Source organism: Phyllostomus hastatus, unplaced genomic scaffold (assembly GCF_019186645.2).
Source record: "Phyllostomus hastatus isolate PE091 unplaced genomic scaffold, TTU_PhHast_1.1 phas_contig_38, whole genome shotgun sequence".
Taxonomy (NCBI): Eukaryota; Metazoa; Chordata; class Mammalia; order Chiroptera; family Phyllostomidae; genus Phyllostomus; species Phyllostomus hastatus.
Genome location: NW_025333869.1, coordinates 9,404,529 through 9,428,700, shown reverse-complemented (window position 1 = coordinate 9,428,700; position 24,172 = coordinate 9,404,529). Strand labels below are relative to the sequence as shown.

Sequence of the window (24,172 nt, the reverse complement as noted above, 5' to 3'; positions counted from 1 at the left end):
TATTGAAGAATGTAATATAAATAATCCCTACAAAAATGTTGCTGGCTTTATTACAAGATTGTTGCTTACTCTGTTAATTCTACTGCACAGAATCTTCCAGAAGCCAAGAGAGATATTTTACTCTGATCTTAGAATTGAGCACTTGGAATACTGTTTCCTATATCATGGCAGTCTTACATATTATAATTTAGAAATTTTGTGACACAGCATGTTACAAAATCAATCTTCTTGTTTACTACATAATAAATATCACTCACCTCCAAATCAGCACCTGAAAGGGCACAATCCGCTTATTACTACATAATAAATATGTAGTAAACAAATACTCTGAACACTAGTGCATTGCTGAGTGTGATAAAAAGGAAACCAAATAGAAATTATGGACTATTATAGCAAATTTTTATAAACATATAGTACAAAATATCAATGAAAGGGCCACATATCAAAACTAGTATGAATTAGCTAAAGCAGTGTTAAGGAGGAAAAGTATAGTTTTTAAATAGATTGATAAAAAAAGAAAAAGGTTACAAAACCAAGTTTTGTATTCAATTCCAAAGGCCAAGAATAACTGAGGAAATGACCAAATCTGTAGAAAGGGAGATAACAATAAAAAGTAGCAAATAGAGTAGTGGCCAAGATGAAGGCATAAGTAGAAAAGTTTTGCTTCCTTGCATAACCAAAACAAGGAAAACAACCAATTTAAATACAAAAAACAACCAGAAATGCCAGAATAGCAAAGTGCATGCGAGTCCAACAACCAAGGAATTAAAGAAACATTCACCCAAACTGCTAGGAGAAGTGAAGAGGGAAAGTGGGGAAGAGTGGACAAGTGGCAAGATGGTGGACAGAGTGGCAAGGTGGGAGCTAGCTGACCGGGACATCCCACATTTGCATGGGGATAAGCTGGGAGAAACAAATTGGGAGTGAGACAGAGCAGGCAACCCTGGGTTCCAGCATGAAAAACTAAAGACTCAAAACCTTTGGCTGGAAAAATCTGTGGAGGCTGAGGTGGGACAAACTCCCAGTATCACAGGAGAGTCTGTTGGAGATGTCCATGTGGTCCTAGAACATACACAAACCCACTCACCTCCGAATCAGCACCTGAAAGGGCACAATCTGCTTGTGAATAATGGGGGAAGTGAGGGAAAGAGGGCGAGAGCCTAGAAAGTAGCATTGTTCCCTCTCTGACCCCTCCTCACAGACAGCGCCACAGCACAGCAAAGAAGGTTGCTCCACCCTGGCAAATACCTAAGGCTCTTCCCCTTAAAACATAACAGGTGCACAGAGAAAAAGATCTATGGCCCAAATGAAAGAAGATTAAAACCCCAGAAAAAATCTAAGCAGCAAGGAGATAGTCAACCTATCTGATGCACAGTTCAAAACACTGGTAATCAGAATGCTTAAAGAATTTACTGAGTTTGGTCACAAAATGAAAGAAGAAATAGAGGCTATACAGAGTGAAATAAAGGAAAATATACAGGGAACCACTGGTGAAGTGAAGAAAACTGGGACTCGAATCAACAATTTGGAACAAAAGGAAGAAATAAATAGCCAACCAGAACAGAATGAAAAAACAAGAATTCAAAAAAATAAGGAGAGGTGGAGGAACCCCTAGGACAACTTTAAATGCTCCAAGTACTGAATCATAGCAGCTCCAGGAAAAGAGGAAGAGCAAGAAATTGAAAATTCACTGAACAAATAATGAAGGAAAACTTTGCCATCTGGCAAAAGAAATAGACCTCCAGGAAGTCTACGAAGCTCAGAGTACCAAAGAAGCTGGGCCCTAGAAGGAACACACCAAGACACGTGACCATTAAGGTACCCAAATTTAAGATAAGGAGAGAATCTCAAAAACAGCAAAAGAAAAAAAGACAGTTACCTACAAAGGAGTTCCCATAAAACTATCAGCTGATTTCTCAAAAGAAACCTTGCAAGCAAGAAGGGGCTGGAAAGAAGTACTTAAAGTCATGAAAGGCAAGGACCTACATCCAAGGTGACTCTATCCAGCAAAGCTATCATTTAGAATGGAAGGGCAGATAAAGTGTTTCCCAGATAAGGTCAAGTTAAAAGAGTTCATCATCACAAAGCCCTTATTATATGAAATGTTTAAGGGACTTATCCAAAAATTGGAAAAGATAAAAAACCATGAACAGTAAAATGTCAACAAACTCACAACTATCAACAATTGAACTTAAGAAACAAAAACTAAGCAAACAACTACAACACAAACAGAATCACAGAAATGGAGATCACATGGAGGATTATCAGTGGGAAAGGGGAGGGAACAATGGGAGGAAAAGATACAGAGAATAGGAAGCATAATAATTAGGTACAAAATAGATAGGAGGAGATTTAGAAAGTACAGGAAATGGAGAAGCCAAAGAACTTGTATGTACAATACATGGACATGAACTGAAAGAGGGGAATGGTGGAAGGTGGGAGGGTACAAGCAGGAGAGGGTGTAAGGGGAGAAAAAGATGGAACAACTGTAATAGCATAATCAATACAATATACAATAAAAACAGAAAATAGGAAATAAGCTAAAACTAGAATAATGAAAAATAAAAACGTATTCGAAAATGACTTAAAAATACAAACCTCTCTAACTACACAATTAACAACATTAAAAAACAAAAAGGCCAGCCCCCAGCCCTCCCCTCTTCCCTCCCATTACCATGCCTCCCATAGTTATTTTCCATGTGTCTTTTATACTTGTTCCTGTAAACCCTTCCCCTTTACCCTTGAAATTCCCTCCCCTCTCCCCTCTGGTCACTGTCAGCCTGATCTCTATTTCAGTGTCTTTGGTTATATTTTGCTTGTTTGTTTGTTTTGTTGTTTAGGTTCCTATTAAAGGTGAGATCATATGGTATTTGTCTTTCACTGCCTGGCTTATTTCATTTAGCATAATGCTTTCCAGTTCCATCCATGCTGTTGCAAAGGGTAGGAGCTCCTTCTTTCTTTCTGCTGCATAGAATTCCACTGTGGAAATGGACCATAGTTTTTTGATCCATTCACCTACTGATGGGCACCTAGGTTGCTTCCAACACTTGGCTATTGTAAATTGTGCTGCTATGAACATTGGGGTGCATAGGTTCTTTGGATTGGTATTTCAGGGTTCTTAGGATATAATCCTAGCAGTGGAATTGCTGGGTCAAAAGGCAGATCCATTTTTAGTTTTCTGAGAAAATTCCATACTGTTTTCCATAGTGGTTGCACCAGTCTGCAGTCCCACCAACAGTGCATAGGGTCCCCTTTTCTCCACAACCACTCCGACACTTGTTGTTCGTTGCTTTGTTTCTGATGGCCATTCTGACTGGTGTGAAGTGGTAGCTCATTGTGGTTTTAATTTGTGTCTCTCTGATAGCTAGCAATACTGAGCATCTTTTCATGTGTCTCTGGATCCTCTGTATGTCCTCCTTGGAGAAGTATCTGTTCAAGTCCTTTGCCCATTTCTTAAATTGGGTTGCTTGTCTTCTTAGAGTGGAGTCGTGTGAGTTCTTTATATATTTTGGAGATTAAACCCTTGTCTGAGGTATCATTGACAAATATGTTTTCCCATACAGTGGGTTCCCTTTTTATTTTAATACTGTTTTCTTTAGCTGTGCAGAGGCTTTTTATTTTGATGAGATCCCATTTGTTTATTCTTTCCTTTATGTCCCTTGCTCTAGGGGACATGTCAGTAAAAATGTTGCTGCGTGAAATAATTGAGATTTTCCTGCCTATGTTCTCCTCTAGAACTTTAATGGTGTCATAGCTTATACTTAAATCTTTTCTCCACCTTGAATTTATTTTTGTGTATGGTGTAAGTTGATGCTTGAGTTTCACTTTTTTGCACGTAGCTGTCCAGTTCTCCCAACACCATTTGTTGAAGAGGCTACTTTTACTCCATTTTATGTTGCTGCCCCCTTTGTCAAATATTAATTGACCATAGAGACTTGGGTTTATTTGTAGGCTCTCTGTTCTGTTCCACTGGTCCATATGCCTGTTTTTATGCCAGTACCAGGCTGTTTCAATTACAGTGACCTTGTAGTACAGTTTGGTATCAGGTATTGTGGTCCCTCCTACTTTGCTCTTCTTTCTCAAAATTGCAGCAGCTATTCGAGGTCGTTTATGGTTCCATATAAATTTTTGAAGTGTTTGTTCTATGTCTGTGAAATATGCCATTGGTACTTTAATAGGTTTTGCATTGAATCTGTAAATTGCTTTGGGTAGTATGGACATTTTGATGATGTTAATTCTTCCAATCCATGAACACGGTGTATGTTTCCATTTGTTTTTTGTCTTCCTTGATTTCTTTCTTCAGTGTTGTGTAGTTTTCTGCATACAGGTCTCTTACCTCCTTGGTTAGGTTTATTCCTACATACTTTGTTTTTCTTGCTGCTATATTGAATGGGATTTTTTTTTTCTTGGTTTCTGCTTCTGCTGTTTCATTGTTGGTATGCAAAAATGCCTTTGATTTCTGGATATGGACTTTGTATCCTACTGTTTTGTCAAATTCATTTATTAGGGTGAGCATTTTTTTGGGTGGAGTCTGTGGGATTTTCTATGTACACTATTATGTCTTCTACAAACAATGACAGTTTTGTTTCCTCCTTTCAGATTTGGATGCCTTTTATTTCTTTTTTTGTCTAATTGCTGTGGCTAAAAATTCCAAACCTTTAAGCAGGTTCATCAAGAAAATAAGAGAGAGGACCACCATAAACACAATCAGAAATGAAATAGGAGAGATTAGAACTGATACCACAGAAATACAAAGGATTGTAAGAAATTACTATGAAGAACTGTATACCAAGAAATTTGAAAATCTAGGTGAAATGGACAAATTTCTAGGAAAATATAATCTTCCAAAACTCAATGAAGATGAATCAAAGCCTGAACAGACCAATAAGAGCAGATGAAATTGAAGCAGTAATAAAAAAAAGTCCTCACACGCAAAAGTCCTGGAACAGATGGTTTCACAGGAGAATTCTACAAAGCATTTCAGCAAGAGCTAACCCCTATCCTTCACAGACTATTTCAAAAATCCAAAATGATGGAAGATTCCCAAACTTTTTCTATGAAGCTAGCATCATCCTAATCCCGAAACCAGATAAAGAAACAACAAAGAAAGAAAACATCAAAGCAATATGGCTGATGAACATAGATGCTAAGATACTCAACAAAATACTGGCAAACCACAACCAACAATACATTAAAAAGATCATACACCATGACCATGTGGGATTCATCCCAGGGATGCCAGGATTGCTCAATATTCACAAGTCACTAAATGTAATACATTCCATATACAAAAGCAAGGACAAAAATTACATGATTATATCAATAGATGAAGAAAAAGCATTTGATAAGGTACAGCACCCATTTATGATAAAAATACTCAGTACAGTGGGACTAGAGGGAGCATTCCTCAACATAATAAAGGCCATATATGAGAGACCTACAGACAGCATCATACTCAATGGTCAAAAACTAAAACCTTCACACAAAGATCAGGAGGAAGACAAGACTGTCCACTTTCACCACTTCTATTCAATATAGTACTGGAATTTTTAGCCACAGCAATTAGACAAAAAAAAGAAATAAAAGACATCCAAATCTGAAAGGAGGAAACAAAACTGTCATTGTTTGTAGAAGACATAATAGTGTACATAGAAAATCCCACAGACTCCACCAAAAAAATGCTCACCCTAATAAATGAATTTGACAAAACAGTAGGATACAAAGTCCATATCCAGAAATCAAAGGCATTTTTGCATACCAACAATGAAACAGCAGAAGCAGAAACCAAGAAAAAAAATCCCATTCAATATAGCAGCAAGAAAAATAAAGTATGTAGGAATAAACCTAACCAAGGAGGTAAGAGACCTGTATGCAGAAAACTACACAACACTGAAGAAAGAAATCAAGGAAGACAAAAACAAATGGAAACATACACCGTGTTCATGGATTGGAAGAATTAACATCATCAAAATGTCCATACTACCCAAAGCAATTTACAGATTCAATGCAAAACCTATTAAAGTACCAATGGCATATTTCACAGACATAGAACAAACACTTCAAAAAATTTATATGGAACCATAAACGACCTCGAATAGCTGCTGCAATTTTGAGAAAGAAGAGCAAAGTAGGAGGGACCACAATACCTGATACCAAACTGTACTACAAGGTCACTGTAATTGAAACAGCCTGGTACTGGCATAAAAACAGGCATATGGACCAGTGGAACAGAACAGAGAGCCTACAAATAAACCCAAGTCTCTATGGTCAATTAATATTTGACAAAGGGGGCAGCAACATAAAATGGAGTAAAAGTAGCCTCTTCAACAAATGGTGTTGGGAGAACTGGACAGCTACGTGCAAAAAAGTGAAACTCAAGCATCAACTTACACCATACACAAAAAATAAATTCAAGGTGGAGAAAAGATTTAAGTATAAGCTATGACACCATTAAAGTTCTAGAGGAGAACATAGGCAGGAAAATCTCAATTATTTCACGCAGCAACATTTTTACTGACATGTCCCCTAGAGCAAGGGACATAAAGGAAAGAATAAACAAATGGGATCTCATCAAAATAAAAAGCCTCTGCACAGCTAAAGAAAACAGTATTAAAATAAAAAGGGAACCCACTGTATGGGAAAACATATTTGTCAATGATACCTCAGACAAGGGTTTAATCTCCAAAATATATAAAGAACTCACACGACTCCACTCTAAGAAGACAAGCAACCCAATTTAAGAAATGGGCAAAGGACTTGAACAGATACTTCTCCAAGGAGGACATACAGAGGATCCAGAGACACATGAAAAGATGCTCAGTATTGCTAGCTATCAGAGAGACACAAATTAAAACCACAATGAGCTACCACTTCACACCAGTCAGAATGGCCATCAGAAACAAAGCAACGAACAACAAGTGTCGGAGTGGTTGTGGAGAAAAGGGGACCCTATGCACTGTTGGTGGGACTGCAGACTGGTGCAACCACTATGGAAAACAGTATGGAATTTTCTCAGAAAACTAAAAATGGATCTGCCTTTTGACCCAGCAATTCCACTGCTAGGATTATATCCTAAGAACCCTGAAATACCAATCCAAAGAACCTATGCACCCCAATGTTCATAGCAGCACAATTTACAATAGCCAAGTGTTGGAAGCAACCTAGGTGCCCATCAGTAGGTGAATGGATCAAAAAACTATGGTCCATTTCCACAGTGGAATTCTATGCAGCAGAAAGAAAGAAGGAGCTCCTACCCTTTGCAACAGCATGGATGGAACTGGAAAGCATTATGCTAAATGAAATAAGCCAGGCAGTGAAAGACAAATACCATATGATCTCACCTTTAATAGGAACCTAAACAACAAAACAAACAAACAAGCAAAATATAACCAAAGACACTGAAATAGAGATCAGGCTGACAGTGACCAGAGGGGAGAGGGGAGGGAATTTCAAGGGTAAAGGGGAAGGGTTTACAGGAACAAGTATAAAAGACACATGGAAAACAACTATGGGAGGCATGGAAATGGAGGGAGGTGGGGAGGAGTGGAGGGTGGGCTGGGATGAGAGTAAGAGACAGAAAACTGTATTTGAACAGCAATTAAAAATTTTAAAAGTATATAAAATCCAATTTGATCATCAAAAAAAAGAAAAGAAATGAATGACATTTCAGTTAGAAAGAACAAATTTGAGGTATTTTCCCTATCAACTATCAGTACTTATTATAAGCTTAAGTCATTAAAAACTGTGTGAATTGGTAAAGGGATAGAAAAATAGATCAATAAAAAACAATAGGGATTTAAAAAAGACTAAAGTCAACAAGACCTTCTACAATTTCATAATGGAGGAATTGCATATCATTGGGGAAAGTACTAAAATGAACAGAGTTGTAATAAGTGGCTTACCTACCAGAAAAAGTAAATTTTTAAACTATAGAATGCTTCTCCAAAAATAAAAGAATACCCATTCAAGTGTCCCTAATCATTCTGAAAGTTATACTGAGCCATAAAACAATTTTCAGTATGTTTACAAGGCATGAAATCACATAGATATACATATAAGTTATAGGTATATGACATAAATATTCTCAGATCATAATGGAAATTATGTTACAAATCAATAATAATAAGATGTATAAGAAATTCACAAATATCTGGAAACTAAACAACAAATTTTTATTTAAAAAATGAATCAATGAAGTCACAAGGATATCCAGGGAATATCTTAAACTACATGAAGTTGAATAAGAGAGCACATTGAAATGTTAAGGATGAAGCCACAGTAAAGTTTTGTGAAAATGTATAGCACTGAATACATCTATGAGAAAAATAAAAAGGCCTAAAATCCAATAATTTTGACTTCTACCTTATGAAATTTTAAAAATGAGAGAAAATTAAATTCAAAGAAGCAAATGAATGAAAATGGTGGTAAGAACATAAATTAATAAAATAAGGAGAAAATAATAATAATAATAAATAATAATAGGACTAACACCTGGCTTACCAATAAAATTGGTAAATACTTTGACAAATGAACCGAGAAGTAAAAAAGGGAAGAAATGAACAACCTCAGGGATGAAAGGAAATACTTCACTATATTTTCTCTAGAAAGTTAAAGTATATTAAAGAAATATTACAAATAACTGTCAGTAAATTTGACAACTTAAATGAAATTAATATCTGAAAGATGGAATCTACCATGACTCACCCAAGAAGAAATACATAGTCTGAATAGTCCTATATCTATTAAATAAATTGAATTTAAAATGTAAAATTTTCCCACATATAAAATACCAGGCCCAAGTAACTTCACTGGCAAATCCTACAAAACATTGAAGGAAAAATATCAATTCTACACCAACTTTTTATAAACCTGAAGGGAAGGAAACACTTCCTAGCTTATTTTAATGAGGTAAACACTAGTATATTAGTCTGCTATGGCTGTCATAACAAAATACAACAGATTGGGTGGCTTAAATACAGCAATTTATTTTCTCACAGTTCTGAAGGTTGAAAGTCCAAGATCAAGGTGCTGGGAGTTCAGGTTTCTCCTAAGGAATTTCTCCTTGGCTTTTATATAGCTGCTTCTTATTGTGTTCTCAAATGGCCTTTTCTCTGTGTGTGCGTATCTCTGGTGTCTTTTCTTCTTCTTATAAGGACAGTAGTCCTATTGCATTAGGGCCCACTGTTATAATATTATTTACCCTGAAAAACCTCTTTAAATATAGTCACATTGGAGATTAGGACTTAAACACATGAATTTTGGGGGAACATACTTCAGTTCATAACAACTATCTTGATACCAATATCAAAGATATTATTAGGATACTACAGATCAACAACCTTTCATGAACAAATATGCAAAAATCACTAAAAATTTTTTGGCTAACCCAGAAATAGATAAAAATGACAGTGCATCATGACCAAGTGGGGTTCATTCAAGAATGTAAAATTAGTTAACACTTGAAGACTAATTGGTGTTATTTACTATATGAATATACTTAAAATCACACATATATATAATCATTTTAATAGATGCAAAAAAACTGACAAAATATAATTCCTATCTAATAAAAAAAACTCAACAAGCTGTGAATTAAAGGGAATCCTCTCATGTAGATAAAGGACATCTACATGAAACCAATGACTAACAAATGTAAGAGTAAAAGACTAAATTATTTCCCCCAATGATATGGAACAAGTGAAAAATGTCTGTTCTTACCACACCTTTTCAACATTTTTCTAAGATAGTTTTAGTCAATTATGTGAAACAAGAACAAGAAAAAATGGTTGCTAAAGAAGAAGTATAAAACTCTTAATTGTATTTCCACATGTTAGAAAGGAACAACCTAAAATTAAAATTTTTAAATTTAATAATATAAAAAGACTACACAGTCTCAGTGAGAACTTCAACAAAGAAGTAGTAAACATAAATAAAATTGAAACCATAGAAAAACAAGTCGGAATTGAAGAGTACCATAACTAAAATGAAGAATACACTAAAACAAATCAAGAGCAAATTAGCTGAAGTAGAAGATCAAATCAGCAATTTGGGAGACAAGGTAGCAGAAAATCCCCTTCCAAAACAGCAAAACTAAAATTAAATTAAAAACTGAGGACAGTTTAAGGGGCCTCTGGGACAACATAAGTGTAACAACATTTGCCACATAGGAGTACCAAAAGAAGAAATTAAAAAAAAAAAAAGAACAAGGGATTTGAGAACCTGTTTTTGTGTAAAAAAAAAAAAAAAAGAGGGGAGTGAAAGGTTCCCTAACCTGGGGTAGAAAATAGACATACCTATCCAGGAAGCACAGAGTCAAAACAAAATGAACCCAGTTGAGTGTCTGCCTGGAAACCAGAGAGAGGGTTGTTAGTTTGATCACAGTCAGGCCACATGGGTTGCAGAGGCCAGATCCCCAGTAGGGGGTATGTGAGTGGCAACCATACATCAAAGTTTCTCTCCCTCTCTTTCTCTTTCTAAAAATTAAAAAAAAATCTTAAAAAAAGAAGATACAAATTGAACCCAAAGGGGCCCACACCAAGACACACCATAATTAAAGTGGTAAAGGTTAAAAAAAAAAAAAGAGAATCTTCAAGGCAGGAAGACAAGGGCAGTTAATTATCTACAGAGAGCTCCCATAAAACTGTCAGCTGATTTCTCAACAGACTTTACAGAACAAAAGGAATTGGCAAAAAATATTCAAAGTGATTGAAGGTGAAGACCTACAACCAAGAGTATTCAACCCAACTAGGCTATTATTTATGATTTAAGGAGAGATAAAAAGCTTTCCAGACAAAATAAATAAATAAAGAGAGAAGGAAAGAAGAAAGAAAGAAAGAAAGAAAGAAAGAAAGAAAGAAAGAAAGAAACTTAGTTCATTATTGACCACCCAACCAGTATTATAAGAAATGTCAAAGGGATATTTTAAGAAGAATAGGGAGAAAAAAGAACATAAATATGAACAATAAAATGGCAATAACTATGTACCTATCAATAATCTCTGTAAATATAAACAAATAATCTAATCAAAAAACATTGGGTTGATGAATAGATAAGAAAACAAATCTCATACACATGTAGTGTACAAGACACCAACATCAGATCAAAAGACATGCAGAGACTAAAAGTAAAGGAATGAAAAAAAGTTCTATCATGGAAATAGAAATGGAAAAAAAGCTACGGTTGCAATATTTATATCAAACAAAATAGATTTTAAAACAAAGGCTATAATAAAAGGCAAATAAGGACATTTCAAACTAGAAATGGAATTGCCTTTTGATCCAGCAGTTCCACTATTGGGATTATACTCTAAGAATCCTGAAACACTAATTCAAAAGGACCTATGCCCCCCAAAGTTCATAGCAGCACAATTTACAATAGCCAAGTACTGGAAGCAACCTCAGTGCCCATCAGTAACTGAGTGGATCAAAAAACTATGGTCCATTTACACAATGGAATGCTATGCAGCAGAAAGAAAGAAGGAGCTCCTACCCCTTGCGACAACATGGATGGAACTGGAGAACATTATGTTAAGTGAAGTAAGCCAGGCAGTGAAAGTTAAATACCATATGATCTAAACTTTAAGTGGAAGCTAATCAACAAAACAAACAAAATATAACCAGAGACACTTAAATTAAGAACAAACTGACTGTAACCAGAGGGGACAGGGGAAGAAATTAATGGGGAAAGAAGGGAAAGGGTTATCAAGGAACATATATAAATAACCCATGGACAAAGCCAAAGGGGGCTAGGATTGAGGGTGGGAGATGGAGGTGGATGGGGTGGTGGTGGGAAAATGGAGACAACTGTATTTGAACATTAATAAAAATTATTAAAAAGAAAAATTTTTTAAAAGAATGAACTAGCACTACACACTTATTACAACAGCCAAAATCCAGAACACTGACACCAAATGCTGGTGTGGATGTGGAATAAAAGGAACTCTCATTCATTATTGGTGAGAAAGCAAAATGGTTATAGCCACTTTGGAAAACAGTTTTTTAGTGTCTTTTAAAACTGAATATACTCTTACCATACAATTAAGCAATAACACTCCTTGGTATTTATCCAAGGGCATTGAAAACTCATGTCTACACAAAAACCTGTACACAGATGTTTATGGCAGTTTTATTCATAATTGTCAAAAATTTCGAAGTAACTAAGATATCCTTCAGAAGATATGACAACAAGAAAAATTAAATACCTGGGAATAAACCTAAGCAAAGAAGTAAAAGACCTGTACTCAGAAAACTGTACAACACTGAAGAAAGAAATTAAGGAAGACACAAACACAAATTCTTCCAATCTTGGAAGAATTAAGATTATCAAGATGCCCAACTGTACTTGAACAATTAAATTTTTAAAAAATGTTAAAAAATAAAAAAATAAAAATAAAAATAAATGTCCATACTACCCAAAGCAATTTATAGATTCAACGCAATCCCTATTAAAGTACCAATGATGTATTTCACAGATATAGAACAAACATTTCAAAAATTTACATGGAACTATAAATGACCCCAAATAGCTGCAGCAATTTTGAGAAAGAAGAACAAAGTAGAAGGAATCACCATACCTGACATCAAACTATATTACAAGGCCACTATAGTACAATGGTACATCTACATGATGGAATACTATGCAGCAGAAAGGAAGAAGGGGCTCCTACCCTTTGTGAGAGCATGGATGGAACTGGAGAGCATTATGCTAAGTGAAATAAGCCAGGTAGTGAAAGTACAAATACCACATAATCTCACCTCTAAGTGGAACCTATTCAACAAAACAAACAAGCAAGCACAACATAACCAGAGACATTGAAATTAAGAACAAACTGATGGTACCCAGAGGGGAGGTGAGAAAGGATAATAGGGGAAAAGGGGGGGAAGGGTTTTCAGGAGCATATATAAAGGATACATGGACAAAACCAAGGGATTAGGGGTGGGAGGTGGGGGTGGGTGGGGTGGTGGGAGTGGTGCTGGGAAAATGGAGACAACTGTACTTGAACAACAATTAAAAAAATAAAAAAATAATTTTAAAAAAGCATACACCATGATCAAGTGGGGTTTATTCCTAGGAAGCAAGATGGGTTCAATACTTGCAAATCAATTAACGTGATACCCTACAAAAAAAAATCATATGATTATATCAATAGATTCAGAGAAAGCATTTGACAACATCCAGCATCTGTTTATTATTATTAAAAAACTGTCAACAAAGTGGGAATAGAGAGAACACACCTCAACATAGTAATGGTCAGATATTATAAAGATATAGCTAATATCATACTCAACAGAGAAAAGCTAAATAGCATTTTCCTTAAGATCAGAAACAAGACAGAAATGGCCACTTTCACCACTTAGGGAAGTCCTAACCCCAGCAATCAGATGAGAAAAAGAAATAAATGCATCCAAATTGTAAAACATGAAGTAAAACTGTCATATATAAAGACAAAAGACTGTATGTATATAGAGAAACTTGAGGATACCACTAAAAATTCTATTAGAACTTATAAATTAATTCTATAAAATAGCAGGATACAAATTAATTTTCAGAAATAAGTTTTATTTTTACACACTAATAACAAAGTACCAGAAAGGGAAATTTTAAAAAATACCATTCACAATGGTGTCAAAAAATTTAATCTTGACCATAGGGGAGAGTGGGTGGAATTTCAGGGGAATTTCCGGGGGGAATGGGAAGGGTTTACAGGAACAAATACAAAGGACAAATGGACAAAAACTAGAGAGGGTGGAAATGGGAGGGAAGTGGGGAGGGAGGAGTGGGTGGGCTGGGATGGGAATAAAGGACAGAAAACTGTACTTGAACAATGATTAAAATAAAAAAAAATAATCATGAAATAAATTTAACCATAAATTTAATCAAGGTAATAGACCTGTATTCAAAATTATAAGACAGTGAAAAAAGAAATTTAAAAAGATACAAATAAATGGAAGCATATACAATGCTCATTGATAGAAAAAGTTAACATTGTTAAAATGTTTATACTACCCAAAGCATCTATAGAGTCAACACAATCCCTTTCAAAATACTATGGCATTTTTCACAGAATGAGAAATACATACAAATACATCTAATATTTATATAGAACCCCCCCAAAACCCAGACTACCCAAAACAATCTTGAAAAAAAAAAAAGAGAACAAAGTTGGAGGTATAATGCTACCTGATATCACACAGTACTACAAGTCTATAGTAATCAAAACATCATGGTACTGACATAAAAATAAACATGTAGATCAATGAGAACAGAATAGAGAGCTCAGAAATAAACCCACTCCTATATGGTCAATTAATATATGAGAAAGGAGGCAAAAGTATACAATGAGTTAAAGACAACCTAGTCAATAAGTGGTGTTGGAAAAACTAGACAGATACATGTAAAAAGAACTAGACTATCTTTTTACACCATATACAAGAATAAACTCAAAATAGATTAAACACTTAAATGTTAGACTCAGTGATATTTAAAAGAAATGTAAGACCTAAAACCATAAAACTCCTAAAAACCAGGGGCCTAAACTCTCTGACATTGCTTTTAGTAATATTTTTTCTGATGTATATCCTTGGGAAAGGGAAAGAAAAGAAAGAATATACGGCCTTGACCCATGTGGCTCAGTCAGTTGGGCATCATCCTGTAAACTGAAAGGTCACCAGTTTGACTCCTAGTCAGAGCACATGCCCAGATTGCAGGTTCAGTCCCCAGTCCTGGTGTGTATGAAAAGCAACCAATTGATGTTTCTCTCTCACACCAATATTTCTCTCCCTCTCTTTCTCCTTCCCTTTCCCTGTCTCTAAGTATATATATATTTTAAAGATTTTATTTATTTATTTTTAGACAGAGAGGAAGGGTGAAAGAGGGGAAGAAACATCAATGTGTGGTTGTGTTTCATGCACCCCCAACTGGGGACCTGGCCTGCAACCCAGGCATGTGCCCTGGCTGGAAATTAAACCTGTGACCCTTTCATTCACAGGCCAGTGCTTAATCCACTGAGCCACACCAGCCAGGGCTAAAAATATATTTTAAAACTCTTTAATAAGAATAAACAAATGGGATTACATTAAAAAACAATTTTGCACAGCAAAGAAAACCATCAACAAAACAACAAAAAATTCTACCCACAGGGAGAATGTATTAATCAATAATATATTGAACATGGGGTTAATATTAAAATGTGTAAAGAACTCATACAATTTAACACCAAAAAAAATCTAATTTTAAAATGGGCAGATGATCCAAATAAACATTTCTTCAAAGCTGACATACAGATGGCCAATAGACATATGAAAAGATGTTCAATGTCACTAATCATTAGAGAAATGCAAATTAAAATCATAATTAGAAAAAACCTTTCACCTGTAAGAATGGCTATCATCCTTAAATCAACAAACATCAAGGATTGGCAAGGAAGTGGAGAAAAGGGAACTCTAGTGCATTGTTGGTAGGACTGAAAATTGGTGCAGCCACAAAAGAAAAAAATTGGGAGGTTCCTCAAAAAAGGAATAATAGAACTACCTTATGACACAGGAATTCTACTTCTGGGTATTTATCTGAAGAAACCCAAAACACTAATTCAAAAAGATACCCACACTCTTATGTTCACTGCACCATTATTTACAGTAACCAAAATAGGGAACAACCTAAGTGCCCATCAATGGACAATTGGATAAAAATGTGGTACATAAATACAATGGACATTTATTTGGCCTTTAAAAAGAGTGAAATCTTAATTTGTGACAACATGAATGGACCTAGATAATATTATACTAAGTGAAGTAAATTAGACATAGAAAGACAAATATATGATTTCACTTATATGTGGAATCTTAAAAACAAAACAGAAACAGACGCATAGATACAGAGAACAAACTTACGATTGCCAGATAGGAGGGAAGGTGAGGGGCTGGGTGAAAAAGTGAAGGGATTAAGAAGTACAAATTGGGCAGCCCCAGTGGCATCCCTTTGACCCTGCAGCCCCAGAGGTATATCCTCACATCCCTGCTAGCAGGACTGACTAGCTAAAAGGAAGATGGAGGCATCCCCCCCCGCTCCTTCCCAGAGGAGAGCAGCAGGGCTCAGGGAGTCAGCAGTCCCCAGAAAGGCTTAACTCAGTCGGGGAGCCAAACTGCCCTGAAGAGACTTTGTGAGTCTGTAGCACCTAGGAGAGCAAAGAGTAAGAAGGCGGTGTGTGAGTTGCCCCTAACTGGTGCACTGAAGGCATAGGCCTTGTGCAGAAGGGCACTGGGGGCCCAGCAGCAAACTGAGGAACTGGGCTGGAGGCTGGGCAACTGTGAAGAATGTGGCTCAGACCTGGCCCCCATCCTCACAAAACCACAGGAAGGGAGAAAAGTGAAACCCAACCCCCCTCAGCCTGCTGCAGCCACGAAGACCAGCAAAAGTGGCTTGGCCAGTTTAAAGCCAGCAGAAGGCTCTTTCTCCCTTCCCTTCCCTTCCCTTCCCTTCCCTTCCCTTCCCTTCCCTTCCCTTCCCTTCCCTTCCCTTCCCTTCCCTTCCCTTCCCTTCCCTTCCCTTCCCTTCCCTTCCCTTCCCTTCCCTTCCCTTCCCTTCCCTTCCCTTCCCTTCCCTTCCCTTCCCTTCCCTTCCCTTCCCTTCCCTTCCCTTCCCTTCCCTTCCTTCCCTTCCCTTCCCTTCCCTTCCCTTCCCTTCCCTTCCCTTCCCTTCCCTTCCCTTCCCTTCCCTTCCCTTCCCTTCCCTTCCTTCCCTTCCCTTCCCTTCCCTTCCCTTCCCTTCCCTTCCCTTCCCTTCCCTTCCCTTCCCTTCCCTTCCCTTCCCTTCCCTTCCCTTCCCTTCCCTTCCCTTCCCTTCCCTTCCCTTCCCTTCCCTTCCCTTCCCTTCCCTTCCCTTCCCTTCCCTTCCCTTCCCTTCCCTTCCCTTTCTTTCTCTTTCTCCCTTTCTTTCTTCCTTTCTTTTCTCTTCCTCTTTTTGTTTTCCTACAAGTGAGACAATAAAACCCAGAGCTGTGAAAGGACCAGAGTTAGACCCAAAGAGGGGTCATCCCAACAACTGAGAAACTGAGACAAATTTCACTTTGCTATTCCAGAGAACTTGCAAGTTATTGTTTATTTGTATTATTATTTTTTAATTTTTATTCTTTTTATTTTATCAGTATTTATTTCTGTTTAGTTTTCTTCATTTTATTTGTTTGTTTAATTGTATTGTTTGACTAGTTTTCCTTGTTCTCTCTTTTGTAGTGTATTTTTAATTTTCCTTCTTTCAACCAAAGACATTGAAATAAATAACACTGACAGTAACTAGAGAGGAGGGGGGAGAGGGATAATACGAGATAATTGGGGGCATGGAGGAACATGTGTGAAGGACACATGGGCAAAGCCAAAGGGTGTGGGAGGCAGGAGTGGGTGGGGCAGGGGTGGGTGTTAGTGTGAAAATGGAGACAATTGTACTTGAACAACAATAAAAATAAAATAAAATAATAAAATAAAATAAAATAAATTTAAAAGAAAAAAATTTTAATTAAAACATAAACCTGCCAGATCTACTCACACTCTTTTTTATTATTGTTCAAGTACAATTTTCTCCATTTTAACCTCACCAAATTTTTATCTTTGCCTATGCCAAACAGCTTTCTCTCTACTATTTTAAAGAATAAAATGGTATTTATTTTTGTAATGGCATCTTACTGTATAGATTTTACATTAAATAGTCTGGCCACCCTCAAAGAGTCTCATATAATTCTACTTAAAGTTGTATTGGTTTGTATTAGACAATCATATTTTCATCATTGAATAGCACAGATAACTAACAAATTAAACCAGAGTCTCAATCTGTAATCCTTGATCCTACTTCTGCACTCTGGAACACCACAAAATGAATCATTTCATGATAACTCTTCTGAGGAGCTAAGAGGTATAATATCTATTGTTAGGCTCTCTTCTTTGAATAAACATTCCTAGTTCCTTATTCAACTCCTCAGATTCCTTACTTGATCTACATTGAAAATACATGTGATGACACTGCATTCTGAGAAACCCTTTATTCTAGCTTCCAGTGAGATAATTTGACAAACTGATAATCCAATGCCATTCTGACTCTAGAGCACATTTCATTATTAACCCTGTTCTATTCTCCCTCATTGGAAGCTTTTTAGGATCTTCCTCCTGTATTTCGTGTAGTACCATTTTTTTCTTCCTTTTTGCTGGGTACTCGAACTCAATCTCCATCTAAAAACTCATGTTCTTCAGTCTGGAAATTCTTCTTTAATATTCTTTCATCTTTAATAGCTCCTCAAACTTCATTTTTTTCTAAATTCCTATTAGTTAAATCCAGACTGTCTTGTACTCATCCCCTAATCCTATCTTTTTTCTATGTACTGTCTCTATCTTTTTATTATATTTTCTGAGAAGTATCTCCAACTTTACTTTCAATTCTGAATTTTTAAAAAATTCATAGGAGCATTTTTTGGTTTATTGAATGGATCTTGTTTTAAACATTGTTTCTCTTTTTTTGTAGCCTTTCCTTTATTTTTTTATTTTTAAGTATATTTTACTGATTATGCTATTATAGTTGTCCCATTTTTTTCTCCCCTTTATTCCCCTCTTCTTTGCACCCCTCCCCCAACCAGCATTCCTCCCTCTTAGTTCATGTCCATGGGTTGTACATATAAGTTCTTTGGCTTTACCATTTCCTATACTATTCTTAACCTCCCCCTATCTATTTTGTACCTACCATTTATGCTTCTTATTCCCTGTACCTTTTCCCCCATTCTATCCCCTCTACATCCCCAATGATAATTCTCCATGTGATCTCCATTTCTGTGATTCTGTTCCTGTTCTGTTTGGTTAGTTTGTTTTTGTTTTAGATTCAGTTGTTAATAGTTGTGAGTTTGTTGCCATTTCACTGTTCATAGTTTTGATCTTTTTCTTAGACAAGCCCCTTTAACATTTCATATGATAAGGTCTTGGTGATGATGAACTCCTTTAACTTTACCTTATCTAGGAAGCACTTTACCTGCCCTTCTACTCTATATGGTAGAAGCTAAATGATAGCTTTGCTGGATAGAGTAATCTTGGGTGTAGGTGTTTGCCTTTCATGACTCTGAATACTTCTTTCCAACAGTTAATTGCCTGCAAGGTTTCTTATGAGAAATCGGCTGACAGTCTTTTGAGAACTCCTTTGTAGGTAACTGTCTCCTTTTCTCTTGTTGCTTTTAAGATTCTCTCCTTATCTATAATTTGGGGTAATATAATAGTGATGTGCCTTGGTTTGTGCTTCCTTGGATCCAGCTTCTTTGGGACTCTCTGAGCTTCCTGGACTTGCATGACCATTTCCTTCACTAGATCAAAAAAGTTTTCCTTCACCATTTTTTTCAAATAAGTTTTCAATTTCTTGCTCTTCCACTTCTCCTTCTGGCACCCCTATGATTTGGATGCTTGAATGTTTTAAGTTGTTCTGGAGGTTCCCACACCTCTCCTCACTCTTCTGAATTATGTTTCTTCATTTTGTTCTAGTTAGATGTTTATTTTCTTCCTTCTGCTCCAAAATGTTGATGTGAATCCCAGTTTCCTTCCCTTCACTGTTGGTTCACTGTATACTTTTCTTTATTTGACTTTGCACAGCCTTAACTTTGTCCTCCATTTTGCAACCATACTCAAACATTTCTGTGAGCATCCTGATTACCAGTGTTTTGAACTCTGCATTTCATAGGTTGGCTATCCCTTTCTTCATTGCTTAGCTCTATTTTTGGACCTTTGATCTGTTCTTTCATTTGGGCCATATTTCTTTGTCTTGGTTCTCTTGTTATGTTGTAAGAGGTAGAGCCTTAGGTATTTGCCAGGGCAGGGCAATCAACCTTCCTGCATTGTGGCACCATATGTGGGGAAGGGGTCCAAGAGGGAACAATGCCACTTGCTCGGCTCTCCAGCTGTCAGTCACTTTCCCTGCTACCCACAAGCAATTTGGGCCCTTTTGGTGCTAATTCCTGCATAAGTTTGTGTACATTCTAGGACCCTGTGGGTCTCTCCAACAAATTCTCCTGTGAGGGTGGGAGTTTCTCCAACAGCTGCAACTCCCATAGGTTTTTAATGGCCAAGGGTTTTAAGGCTTTTTTCCTTGTGCTAGAACCCTGGGTTGTGCAATCTGTCTCACTCCCCAGTTGTTCCTCCCAGTTTACCTGCAGGCAAATGTGAGACAGCCTTGTCTTCCAGCTGCTACCTTGCCTACCCAGTCCTCCAGCTGCTGCCTTGCCATGCATCCTTTCTGTCCCAGCTGCCTTCCTCCGCCCTTCCCACCAATCTGAGTGAATGTTTCTTCTTTAACTTCTTGTTTGTCAGACTTCTCTACAGTTTGATTTTCTTTCTGTTCTGGTTACTTTTTGGTTCTTCAAGGAGACAAAGTGTATTTACCTATGCCTCCATCTTGGCCAACAGTCACATTCTGTGCTTCTTGATGCAGTATAGTTTCTTAGTTCTCTGAGAATATTAATTACATTTATTTATTTGTTTGTTTTTATCTGCCTTCTAAATTCATTTTCCCATTTATTTGGATCACATTGAGATATTAAGAAGTTGAATAGGAGCTGTGTGTATGTGGTTCCTTAACTAATATGAGCCCTTACAATCTTATAGTGTAGTAATTGAGAGAGAGACAGAGACAGAGAGAGAGATTGTTCCTTAATTGGGAACTTCCCAAAATCCGTACATCTTTTCTCTTGGACAAGCCAATCTCTCTAGGGAGAATTCCTACCTAATGAGTATAAATCTGAGAGATGAGTGGAAGAAGCAGGACAGCTGAGGGGAAAAATGATGGAGGGGTCATAAAATTGTGTTAAATACAGACTTTCAACTATTTCTCCTGTTTTCAGTTTAGCATCTTACCCTCACTCCCAGCTTGGCCAATCTCCAATCCAAAAGAAGTCCTTCACCTTCACCTCTCAAGAGAGCAAGCCTACTGCCTACTGTTAAGATGAAGTTAAAACAGTTGTCTTGCTGCACAGGCTGAGAGAAGTGATTTAAGAGTCTAAAAAAACTCTAATATAGACTTTAAACCAGTTATCCTGTTTTTAGCTTCTATTCCCTTTAACTTCTGATTGTTTCTAGTTGTAATGCAAAAATCTGGTAGTTTATTATTGGCAACTTCCCATCCCCCATACCATTCTTGTAGTTGGGTTTCTTCTCTGCTCTGCTAAAGGCATTTATTTGTCCATCTGCTTTCCATATTCCCAAATGGTAAACCTTTTTCATCTGCTATTATTGCTTCTTATAAGATGTTCTTGTGGTTACATCTTTTCATCTCTTCACTATTTCTTCAGTGAGATTTCTTCTAGAGGGAGCATGCACTAAAGCTTAATCTGCTATGTTTCAGTGCAAGAATCTCTTAGGTGCTTATTTCCTGAATGTATTTAAAGCACAATTTATCCTGGTCATGTCCTTCTACCAAACAAACAACCTTTAATGTTATCCCTACTATATTTCACATTGCTTAGTTCCTTTTCCAGACCTGCTGAGATTACTTTACTATAGCAATTTCCCCAATATGATTAATATTATAGGATCACTGTTTGTATTACAATTTACCTGCATACAGACTTCCACAGTATATTATAACCTTCTTAGAGAGACCATATTCTGTCTAATTCTCTATTTCTAACCCAGAATACAGTGCCCAGGCCAGAACATTCACTAGACAAATGTCTATAGCATAATGAATTTTGTTATCAATTGTCATTGTATGATCCACTTTATTATATGTTTCTCTAGCTATAAGAGTACTTTTCCCAGGTTTGAACAAATGTTAAGTACTCGGTAATGGAAGTTTTTCTGTTGTGGTGGGTATATGCCATTCCATCATAGATTCTAGATTGGTAGACTAGAAGGAACAAGATATTTTCTCAAAATCATAATAATTACTTGGCTAGAAGAGTCCAAATCAGAATCAAGGAGGAATGTAAGAGGTCAAAGCTGGAGAAGGGGCGCTAAGCATCAGTTTGAGGAATGAAATATAAAGTGGAAGGCTAGATTATGAATAAGTCATACAAAAGGAATAAGGCCATAATTGGGTCCATGACAAATGAATAACACTAGATACTCATTTTATGTGTGCTCATGTGTGGTTTAGGGGCTACAGATATGAAAGTTTAAAAGCACCATGTTTTTAAACACCTGCTTCTCCCATTCTACTCATTCCTGGATTCCTAGCCTTGAAATAAGGCAAGGATGTCTCTTCTTTGCCCAGTCTGAAATCCTCTCCCTAAGAAAGTCTTTCTGAGCCTCAGGTTCCTAATGAGCTCCTCTGATGTCCAGCCTTCCTCCTTGGCTCAGGCACTGGAGCAGGCCTTTGGTGGAAGTTGTTTGTGGAGCATAGCCTGCAAGTCCTGGCTGCAAGACAATACCCATGGGCTGGGTATGGTCACAAAAAGATGGTAAGGAGTGGCGAAAGACAAGGAGACTATGAATGGATGAAGTGATGGTAGTAGAAAGATGGTAACCTTTATAACTGCAGTGACTCAGAAAGAACCAGAATGCAATCTTCAAGTTTCTTGAAAGGTTAAGCGTTAGAGATTTCACAGAGGTTGAGTGAATCTGGGTTGCCTATGGAATGCTTTCAACTATTGAGCAATAGTGTATCAGTTGAGTCCTAGTTGAAGCCCCTGATGATCCTATAAATCGTTCATGTGGATTGAGACTCCTGACCAAAGCCAGAGTTAGGATGGCCATAAATAAAGTATAGCACTAGAAGTGGAAGATGGATGTATTATGACAGATGTGTGGACTGATTTAACTACCTGTTGTGTGTTAGTACAGCATTTGGGCACTATGTAGCCTGTCACCTTACCCATAAATGCACAATATCAAAAGTACTTTTCAGTGACTCCTTTAAATACCCCATCTGGTTTATTAATAGGTGGCCATGAACTTAGACAGCCTTAAAAAGTACAAGACACAAAGGTAGCCCTCTCTCAGACACATGGGTGGGAAGGTCAGAAAGAAGTGTGTCTCTTAAGAAAAAGTGGGGTTGACTGGAGAAACTAAAGATGAACCAGCAGAAGGAATCAGAACCAAGTAATCTGTTTTAGCATTAATGTTTACTATAATGAGAATTAACCATGTAGCATAAATACTGGGCTAGCTAGCTCAGGTCTTAGGTGGTTCTGTATAAATCTGAATATCAGACCTGATGCAATAAGATCATCAGAAATTTCAGTTCATCATGGTTAAGTTTTAAAGGAGCTTGAAACATAAAGAAGGCTGAGATTTTCACATAGACTTTGTTAATAAGACATCTAAGCGATTAGTAAACTAGTTACCCTAGTAAATGAATTTCCCATGTATTCTACCATTTTCAGAATAAAAAAAAGATAGTTTCTGATTTCAGCAAATACCTATTTGTTTGTCCTTGCAATTGGGTTCCAGGAAGATTTTAGGGCCACTAGTGCTCCAAGCAAAAACTTCTTGGGAGTTTGGTGATTTGGGTCATCCTGATCTTAGGGTGGCCAGGAAGAATTGCTTGCCCATCAGAATGAGGTGCTTCCTATAGAACCTAGGTCCAGGGCTGCTCTAGACTACCTAGTTAGAGGGTGGTTTAACCTGTCTTGTTCTGAGTGAAACTTGGTCACTTCTTAAAGATCACTTCATTTTTTTACCAAGAGTTCACAAACCATCTGTTTGGTAATTAAAAATTTGTCATAAATCAAAATTACTAATCTGTCCTTTCCTAAAGGACAATACATTGTAGAAACTACAGATTAGTAGTTCCCTTTCTGCTCCCTACTTTCTTCCACCACCAAGAACAGCTCTGAGATAATGTTCAACTCAATAAACATTTATTAAACATCTACAATATACAAAGTACTGAGCTTGCTTAAGCAAAAAAGAGAAAGACAAGCTTAATCCTCAAGGAGTTTGCACTTCAAAAAGAAAATATAAAAATAACTCTATGAGACAATGAATAAGCACTCCAATAAAGATATAAATAAAGTCTTAAGAGAGCCCAGAAAAGAGAATTCAATTTCAGCTGGAATTCTATGAAAACTGTAAATACTTTTAATAAGTGATTTTGGGACTGTGTCTGTGACTGAAGATTTTTAATTCACTTAAAGTAATTTGGTACTTTCTATCTCTCTGTTTTTGTTTCTTTCTTTCTTATTTTAGACTTTAAATTCATCTGAATGTTAACTTTTCAATTT

General features: G+C 36.7%; 1 protein-coding gene across 1 annotated transcript in view; it reads right to left on the bottom strand.

Moving 5' to 3' along the window:
* The window catches only part of PTPN20 (protein tyrosine phosphatase non-receptor type 20), a 178,348-nt gene that overhangs the window by 101,417 nt on the left and 52,759 nt on the right, over nt 1–24,172 (bottom strand). The window lies entirely within an intron of this gene.